This window comes from Triticum dicoccoides, chromosome 4B, assembly GCF_002162155.2.
Source record: "Triticum dicoccoides isolate Atlit2015 ecotype Zavitan chromosome 4B, WEW_v2.0, whole genome shotgun sequence".
Lineage (NCBI taxonomy): Eukaryota > Viridiplantae > Streptophyta > Magnoliopsida > Poales > Poaceae > Triticum > Triticum dicoccoides.
This window is the reverse complement of record NC_041387.1, coordinates 196,212,530-196,222,427: the sequence shown is the minus strand read 5'-3', so window position 1 is coordinate 196,222,427 and position 9,898 is coordinate 196,212,530. Positions and strand designations below refer to the sequence as shown.

Below are 9,898 nucleotides of genomic sequence, written 5' to 3'. Positions count from 1 at the left end.
AGTACACACAGATAGAATGCACACAAAGCCATGAATAGATGTTGAAAGCACAATATTTTATACATAAGGCTCTAACTATTTAATATGAAAAGTATATGGTCTGAGTCGCATCCTTCTAGCGATGCAAATTACCCAAACAAAATTGTATTTAAGAAGTTATTGTTCAGTCCTATATTCTCACTTAATTAATTAAGAGTGATAACACGGTGTATTTTCTACAATAGCTCTTATCTCCTTCTCTTATTTGTAAAATTGTAATAATTACAAAAGTACCCTGGCTAACCGATCACAATTCTACACAAATAGGTGAATACATAAGATGTTCATATCAGGGAATAAACCCAAGGGAAAAGGTAGGTAAGAATTAGGGCCCAGCAAAAGAAACAAATCGTCTCACATATAATTAGAGCCAAGCCAAAGTAACAATAGACCCCTCAAAGATAAAATATTGAACAACAGTTTATCAGCGATATCAAGAAGACGGAAGCCAAGGATACATCTATGATCTCCATCTCACTACTGAAGAGACCAATAGCGATCGGCATCTAGCTAAAAGGAAGCACAAAACGACTGATCCCATTGCTAAAGAAGCATAAATAGCAATGAATGTCTAGTGAAAAGCGAAAACAGAAGGAAATATTTCAGAAAACGAGTAATACATGGCACTTCTTAAAGAAGTCTTATATCCCGTCTTAGATTAATCCATATATTCCAAGAAGTCTTACAGTTCTGAAATAATAATAAATATCCCCCATTTAATTTATGGATAAACTACTGATCATTGTAAGTTTTTGGAGAATGCTAGACTGTTGGCGTCAATAGATATTCAAAAACCGGTAGGTAATGAGTTGGGAGATGCTATTCAAAAGTTGTAGTCCATACAAAGAAATTAATAAAACATCATATAACGGACTGGTATAAGAAACACAATGGCTGCATATCTCAAGGTGTAACCTTAAGACCTTTTACTATCATTTTCTCTTGACATTTATCTAGATGCTAACCAGCTTTGCCACCATAAATGCAAAACGTTTCTATCTCCACAGATCCACCTAATCAAAAGTCGACAACTGGGTCAATAATACGGCCCACTATGTCCAAGAATGTTGGGTAAGAATTATATTCTGAACCAATTTAGTTGACATACCAATGCCTAATGCTTCGGTGTTGATCTCTATATTTTGAATATTGGTAAGCATTAGAGACACTTGGTGAAGGCAAGGCCCAAGTTCTAATTTGATGCCTAACAAAACATCGGTACACATGCTTCTGAACCTAAGAATTGGTGAGAAATTATCTTGTCTGACAGTTATTGTTGTAAATGTGCAACAAAAATAATGTTGGTAAGCATCATATTCACCATGCTTTGGCCAAATAGAGTAAGCACATAGTATTCTAAGAATGGCCCATAAAACGAACCTATTTAGTAGAGGAAGGTGGCAAACCTTAATCACAACACGACATCCGCTAGCTACTGGCGGATTGAACAATACCTGCAAGAAGAACATTGGTATACACACGTCAAAAAGAGGCCAAGACATGGACTGGATCAAATGCATATCCTATTGGAAAAGAAAAATCAGTTGGAGGTTCGACATTATGGAAGTAGATGGATAGCGACCTCCTTGTCAGATTTTAATTGGCCACCACGGAAATAAATAGAAATCATACAATTCCCATGATTGATAACATGAAATAATTACTTGCCTTCAAATCTGAGAAAGAATGACACACACACACACACACATAGTGTGTGTGAGAGAGAGAGGGAGACTTACACCATTCATGGCAGTAAAAATGAGTGCAGGCCACAGAACTGATCATATGGGAAGAATACCCTTCAAATTATATGCCAAAAGCTAGTGCAACCAATATAACTGTGAGATATTAGAAAATGGTATATATATATCCAGAGAAAATGGTTCAACAAGGCATCAGGACTCTGATCTGACATGATAAGGAAGTATCAATATTTGACAATGTAGCACTTGCCTTCCTCTAGTTATGGAAACCAATTCCATTCATAAGTAATCCAACAATATCGTGAATTTTTTCTTCATTAGAAAACTATTCATCATTCAACTAGCTGATACTCCTGAACAAATAACTACAACATACTATGAGTTGCTAAAGCATTAGCGCAAACCTCATCCTTCAAACTACCATCAGTCCGAAGGGTAGGGCATCAAATATAGCTAATCAGAACATGGTCATGTAACATGAATCAATAATCTCATAGAGAACAATACGAATTCAATCATTTCAAATGATGAACTTAGAATAGTTTCAAAAAGCTCTTATCAACTGGTGTACTCCAGAACATTGGAAATTATTTCTCTACCTTCAATGCACTTCTTATTTATCTTACCCTGCTACTAGCACCCGCAACGACATGCTTTCTGATCTCTGTCATTGGTCGCCTCCCCCTCCCCGTAGCTCCACCCCATTGCGGCGGAGCACCGCCTGTAGCTTTGCTCATGTAGCTCCTTGCACCCATCGCTGGCCTATCCTCCACTGTGGCCTCGGCACTCCTTCCTGCCATGTCCGACTTTGCTGCTCCTTGTCACCCACTGCCAACCTCCTCACGCTCTCTTGTTGTCCACCCCGCTATGGTGACCATGCCGCCCCTGCTATTCCACCGAGACAACATGCGCTAGGACACCCTGCATAAGAGCAGTAGTTATTTGGGAAAGCAGGCCTGACTTTATAGCATTTCTCCTATATAACATTTGATTGAGGAGCTATATGGAATATAATTTTATATACATAAGGAAGATCATCATAAATATAGGAAATACATGTCTGATACCAACTTTGTTTTGTTACAGGAACATCAATGAAACATAGAACACGCTAAGGTGGAGAGAAGAATAGATTGTTTGGGAACAGAAGATGGTTGGTAGCTTCTTCATTCGCTTCAAAAGGTTTGTTAGTCTGAGATCGGTGTGAAGGCCCTTCTCATATGCTCAGTTGCTTACTTGCATTTTGAATGACACCTTGAATTAGATTGCTATTTGTTGTTAAGGTGAAAGTAGTCATAGTAGCAAACAAGACCTCAATGGCGTGGTTGTTGTTGCGTGTTGTGGCAAACAATGCTCTTTGTGCTGTTGTTTGTCCCTCACATATCCTGCGATGGTACTCAGCTTGTGGTAGCCCCAGATTGTTTAGAAAAAATTCAAGTATTATCCTATAAGGGACCTCGACCAATGTTGGGGTATTCTGCAGTTTGTAAAGGAACAAGATTAAAGTTTATGGGCTATTAGTTGTACAATTATCTTGTTCAAATTGAAAATTTTGTTTACTACGGAGAGACAACTGACCAAGCAGGTAGTCAAACCTGATTATTTGTGGATGGTGAAGGACCTGAGGACAGAGGGTCACATATATTTTCTATATCCATCAATCCTTAGTTATGACTTATGACAGTAGTATAGAACCACAGTTAAATTAGATTCCAGATATTAACAATACTCCTCTACCTTCTCTTAGGTGCATATTTATTTTTGAATGTAAAACCACGAACCTCTGGGGTCGAGAGGGGCATTGCCAGAGAAGACGTAGCCAAAGGAGGAAGACTCCATCAAGGAGCAGGACTACGGCAGTAGCCCAACAGTGACTAATGTGTCATGGCGCGCGGGGGTGACAAAGGCGACGAATCATGCCTGCAAGGGCGATGACGGACTCCTGACCCACATGGTGCCATCCATCCTCGGTAGATGCATAGATGGGCGAGGCACCGGTGCAGCCACCATGCTACCTCTCCGAGGACAGACTCCTCCCCTACCTGCATCAGAAAAAATAGGAAGCCATGAATTAGGGGATGAAGTCAGGTTACCATGCCAATATATGCAAATCGTGAAGAAAGAGCTCATGTGTGTTGAGCATCTCCTCCATGTACTGGGGGCCATCCTCGGCCTCTCCTCCTCTGCAGGCACCTGCCGGGGTGGGGGCTCGACCGGGACGGGCTCCTGTGCTGCCTACCCTCCCTGCAGCGGCCGCTCCTAATCTCCTTGTGGAGATCGGCGCCCGACCCCAAATCACAGCGTGCAGCATCTGATGCCAGCGACCTGTGCTTGATCCCGATCTAGCTTGATTGAGAACATAGTGGCGCCCCCTCTGTTGCACCTCGAGCACCGGGGAGGCCCAGGAGAGAAGGCGACGACGCGAGAGGACGTGAGGATCAAGGAGTAGGGGAGGTGGGATGGCGTGGAGAGGGATGAAGAGTGGCATGGGGCTCGAGGACGGAGAGGATTGGTTGTGATGCGCTAGGTTTTCGGGAGCCAATTAGGAATAGCCCACCCTCAGCCAATCGTTCACCTAGCCTCTAGAGAAACCCACCCTCTCATCGTTGGCCCCCACAGGCTCACAACCCCACCCGTCATCCTCTCCTGAAGCAGCTGCGAACGTGAAAATGAGTGGACGGTTGACCAGCCGCCAGCAGCCAAAAAATCACTGTGGTAACACGATCGAGTGGCCAAAATTGTCTCGCACTTGCAATGCCCTCAGAATGGCAGGTTGCCTAGCGTGATTTATATGTTTAATAAGAGATATTGTGATTTCCCACGATATCCATGTCGCAACATGGAACAACCTGCAACTGCACCTGCAACTAGCAACGTTATAAGATGGGTTGAGCAAAGCGATAACATAGCCAAACAATGGTTTGCTGGGATGGTGAAAAGGTTAGAGGATGTTTCATGGCATATTGGGGGGCTTGATAAACAAGTTGTAGGAAGCGCGACATAGCGATAGCATTGAAACAACTAGCATAGCAAAGATAGTAGTGAGATCCAGGGTAACGAATCCTCATCTTTCCTGAAATCCCACTAGGAAGAAGATCCAGTCCATGAAGAAGATGAACGGGCATAGACAAACCATGCGTAGTCGAACGAATCCTCATGATCGCAACGAAACATGAACTATAGAGAAGAAGCACAACCGGATAGAAGCAAACAACATAATAAACACACAACACATAAACATGGCATGATGCTCAACCAAGTATGATGCATGACAAGGCTACATGATGCTACACATGGCAAGAGAAGATGCATACAAGAACATCACATCAAAGCAAGTTTAAATGAGGCCGGAAACAACATATAACAATGCAGGTAAGTCCTCATATGTAAATTTTGAAATTGGTCCTGATCTGAATAACACATTAAGTTGAAGTCCTTAAACAGTAAGTTAAAATGCACCATGATGATCTACACGTATTTCTAGTCAAGTTACATATAAAGTTCATTCGGAGCTACGGCCTAGAAGTTATGCGCAAAACAAGTCAAACATGGCATTGATGCAAAATGCATACAAACATCAAGCACACACCTAAAAACATGGATGCAAGAAGATATTATGAAACTACATACACTCCAGACGGAGCAACGGTTCAACACATACACTCCAAACAAGTTATAACAACAATCTGCCCAAAACAGCAAGTAGGCACATTGCAATCATCAAAACAACATGCTACAGGAACCAAGCGAACATAAACTTGATATGAACTTGAAGTATAGATTACATACTTCAAATATCATTAAGGTTTAGGTCCATAGGCATCAATATTAATCCAAAATGATAATGCAAAAAGCCACTTGATAACACAGATTATGACTGAAAACAGGGCATATGCATGAGCAGAGTTAAAATGATGACATGTTGGAGGCATGAAACAAAGATGCTACAGCAACTATACATAGCAACCAAGCGCATGGAATCAAAGTACACATAACAAAGAGCAAATAACATCCAGGCATCATATGCATATGGATCATAGATTAGTAGGAACCACCGAGACAAGTTTGAATAATGTAACAGTTTCAGCAAGTGTAAAACAACTACATTATCATAGCATGTTTGCAAGCTTGGAACAGAGTTCATATAAAGTCCAAAATTATCAACCATAGATTGTGGACAAAGTACTCATAGGATACTTCAATTAATATAATTTGAGCATCATCAAAAGAGATATAGCTCACAACATGGCATCATGAAGTTAACAGAAAAACTGGAACATCACTTAGGCATGTTCATAGCAATGAAAACACATGCTACAGGACATACATATGTGATCAAATCACGTGTCATGATAGAGCATAACATTTCTATCAAAACATGTCAGCTCAGCATCTCCAGATTATGCATGGAATTGATGGTAGCATCAAGCAAACATAGCAACATGATATAACAGATTCAGACTTGGCAAAACATTAACAGCAAGTAGCCCACTTCACAAGCTTGTTGCACTCACCACAGGGCATATCAAAATAAATGGATTGTACCAATGCAAATATCGCATGATTATGCTCCTAAAACATGTTGACATGATGCTCAAAAGAAAATCACACAAAAAGATATAAAAACAAAAGGGCAAGTTATAGCAGTTTCGAGCAGTTTATATCATTTAGCACTTCTACAACAAAGATTACAGTAACTAGATGCACAAAGTTATGGCATGACAAAGATGCATACATGCTGATGAAATCTCAGGGACTTAGCAGTTTCAGAAAGAAAACAGATGAGCGCATGATAAAATATGTCACCCGGGGCGAGGGATAGCAAGGCGACGCTCACCTAGGGCCTATTGGGCTGGCTCGGGGTTGAGGCTGAAAAACTGGGCGGTTGCGGCGGTTCGGGCAGGGCGGGTTAGACCGGGCCTGTTCAGCCGTACCGGCCGGTCCGGTCTGGAGCTCGCAGGGTCGGTCGGCGGGATCTGGGCTGGAATGAGGCTGGGCCCACGAGGTAGGGGAGGCCGGTCAGCGACGATGGCGAGGCGGCGACTCCGGCGAGCATGCGGTGGCCAGAGATGGCGGATCCGGGGCGGGAGGTCCTCCTCTGGCCGGATCTTGCCGGATCCGGCACGGGGTGAGGAGTCCATGGTGGCAAGGCACCGGCGGGAGGCAGAGCTCGCACTACTAGAAAAAGGCCTACTAATGGTGCACCGGTTTTGCCTACTAATGGCGCACTACCGGTGCGCCATTACTAGCACGCCATCAGTATACCATATACTAATGGCGCACCATGTAGTGCGCCATTAGTATAGCCCACGGTGCGCCATTAGTATCTGGTATACTAATGGTGCACCACATAGAAGTGCGCCATTAGTAATATTTTTTTTTCAAATTTTTTTTAAATTTTTTTCAGAAATTTTTTTATTTTTTTTTCAATTTTTTTAAATTTTGTTTTCAATTTATTCTTAATCTCAGTTCACTATGGCTTAATCTCAGGTCAAATCGCATTCCGTGGTCAAACTTTCCGAAAGGTCACCCATCCTCACACTACTCCAGCCCAAGCACGCTTAACTTCAGAGTTCTATCCAACCCCAGCAACAGCTCACTTCACAGGCACTTGTTGATATATCTAGCATATCAATCCTGTTATACCTTGTTGATGTCTAGGACTTTGTTCATGTTCATGACTATGATGAAATTTTGAAAAATATTTCAAACTTCCCGATCATATTACGTATCATTTTTTGAAAAAAATTCAAAAAAAAATTCAAAACAAATTTTTTTCTGTTACTAGTGGCGCACCACATCCACGGTGCGCCACTAGTAAGTTTGAAATTTTTTGAATTTTTTTGCCGCTAGATCTTGAAAGCCCCGTAACTTTTTTTCTGTTAGGTTTTTGGGGATTTTGAAAATAGTTAACGGGGTTCCCCCCGTTAAATTTGGATGCAACTTTTTGAGTAGATGATTTTTCATATAAAAAACTTTTTCTCCGAGTTCGTACGCAAAAGTTATGCCCATTTTACAAATTTCCAGAGAGATTTTGCAAATAAAGTCGAAATTCATATTTGTAAATTTTCCCAAAAACTAGAGCACATATCACATGGGAAACATATTATCTTTTATTTCTTTGACATTTCCATCATTTTCTTTTTTTTTAAACTGAAAAGGCGATCCACAGGGGGGGTGCATTTCGAGACATGGTGCGCCATTAGTAACAATTTTTTTTTACTTTTTTTTTTCAAAACTACTAATGGCGCACGACGGATGTGGTGCGCCATTACTATGTCAATTAGTAATGGCGCACTATGCAACGGTGCGCCATTAGTAACAAAAAAAATTTATGTTTTTTCCAAAACTACTAATGGCGCACCACACTCCAGGTGCGCTATTAGTAATATATTACTAATGGCGCACCGAGACATGGTGCGCCATTAGAATATAGTAATGGCGCACCACATCACAGGTGCGCCATTAGTGGCCATTCCATCTATAGCCCTTTTTGTAGTAGTGTCGGCGTCGGCAGGGCGGCGAGGGAGGCCAAGGAGGCGGGGAGGCATCCTCCGGCGAGTTGGTGGGGCCGGCGCGGAGTCGAGGCGGCGGCGCAGGCGAGGTGGAGGCGATGCGGCGGGGCAAAGGTGCGGGGAAATAGACGGGGAGGCGCGCGCGGGCTCGCGACGACGGCGGCTTCAGGGCGACGCGGGCGCCGGGCGAGCAGCGGCGGCGGCTGTGGCACCCCTGCTCAGAGCAACCGGTTTACCTTGCATTGCCAGTCGGTCCCAGAGATCAAGTCTTCTAGCAACACACAACATCTTGGTACAGAAAACAACCACTTTATTGATGCTAGCGGAAACATAGTGCGATATTACATCAAGTGGTGAGGCCAAGCGGCACACATGGTGTGGCTGAACAAATGTACATTATTTAGTGAACATAAAGGGCCTCGATCACCACAACTACGCGGCAGTGGAACAACGACGAAGCGGGACTCCATAGCACAGGGACATCAATGTGGACACAATCTAGACACGGCAGCACTCCGATCCGGTTAGACTTTCCTCAAAGCTGGCATAACACGCCAGGTCAGTACATTGAATGTACTTGCAAGCTCACAACAAGCATAAACATAATGGTAAACAATATCTTGATATTTAATCAAGTTGAATATAGATAAACATATTACTTATGCCATGCAACCAAACTTGTGCACCGAGTCCCTCAGACTATCTTACCAACCGGTTACCTCGTAACCAAACGGTGATCATTCACGGATCGCGAATGAAACCAACACTTTGGTTTCCACAGCAGTCTCACCGATCTCATCACTTAACTAGTGCCAAACATATACTTAGTGTGCAAGATTACTTATTAATGTTGATCCATGGTGTGACTTACTCACGAGTTGTGTCCATAACCGAGGACGCGGCTATCGATAGATTAAATACACTCTGCAGAGGTAGTACACTTGACCCACATCACAAAACCCATGGCCTCGCACTCCCATTCGGGTGGACCAACAGCATTCCAACGAAACTCTCCCGTTTCCATGACACTCTCTCGGCCACTCCGATGAACTCCCCACTAGGCTAAGTCAAGGATGGCCCCGTGCCTACCAAAGGCATCAACAGCCACCATCTTAGCAAAACTTAAACGGTCCCAAACAGGGACAACGTACCATAACAACAGCAACAGGCACCCAAGGTTATGTCTTCTTACCAGTCGAGGGTACCGCATGCCCATAACCTTCCCTCGTTGGAGGCACCGAACAGAGGCATGACAATGGACTGAATAAAGGCCTTCCCAGGCAAATGTGGTTTCACTGGGAAAAACTCGATTCAGTGGCACCATGACTCGATCAACTTTATGTTCAAGTTCAATTAAGATCTGGTTTAACTTGAAATGCCAATACTCGAGTCACCATATGCCATGATTATGCAACCATTCGACATGCATCACATATCACTTAGAATAAAAAGATCAACATCATCAAAGTTTTACTTACACAAATCATCACTAAACTTTACTGATTCTTTTCCACTGGTTATTAGCACTAATCATTTTTAGTTTTAGTATTATCATATGAAACAAAATCTTCACATAATAAAATAATACTGATACTAGTCATTTCACAACCATAACACAAATCACATAGTTAAACTACTCAT

General features: G+C 42.6%; 1 long non-coding RNA gene across 1 annotated transcript; it reads right to left on the bottom strand.

Moving 5' to 3' along the window:
• Positions 1-760: 760 nt before the first annotated feature.
• Positions 761-4,195, bottom strand: LOC119293538. The gene is made up of 4 exons (XR_005143101.1): positions 3,524-4,195; positions 1,446-2,663; positions 1,148-1,275; positions 761-1,052 (listed from the first exon to the last, which is right to left on the bottom strand). It is a non-coding gene; the product is annotated as an uncharacterized LOC119293538 (long non-coding RNA).
• Positions 4,196-9,898: the final 5,703 nt, after the last annotated feature.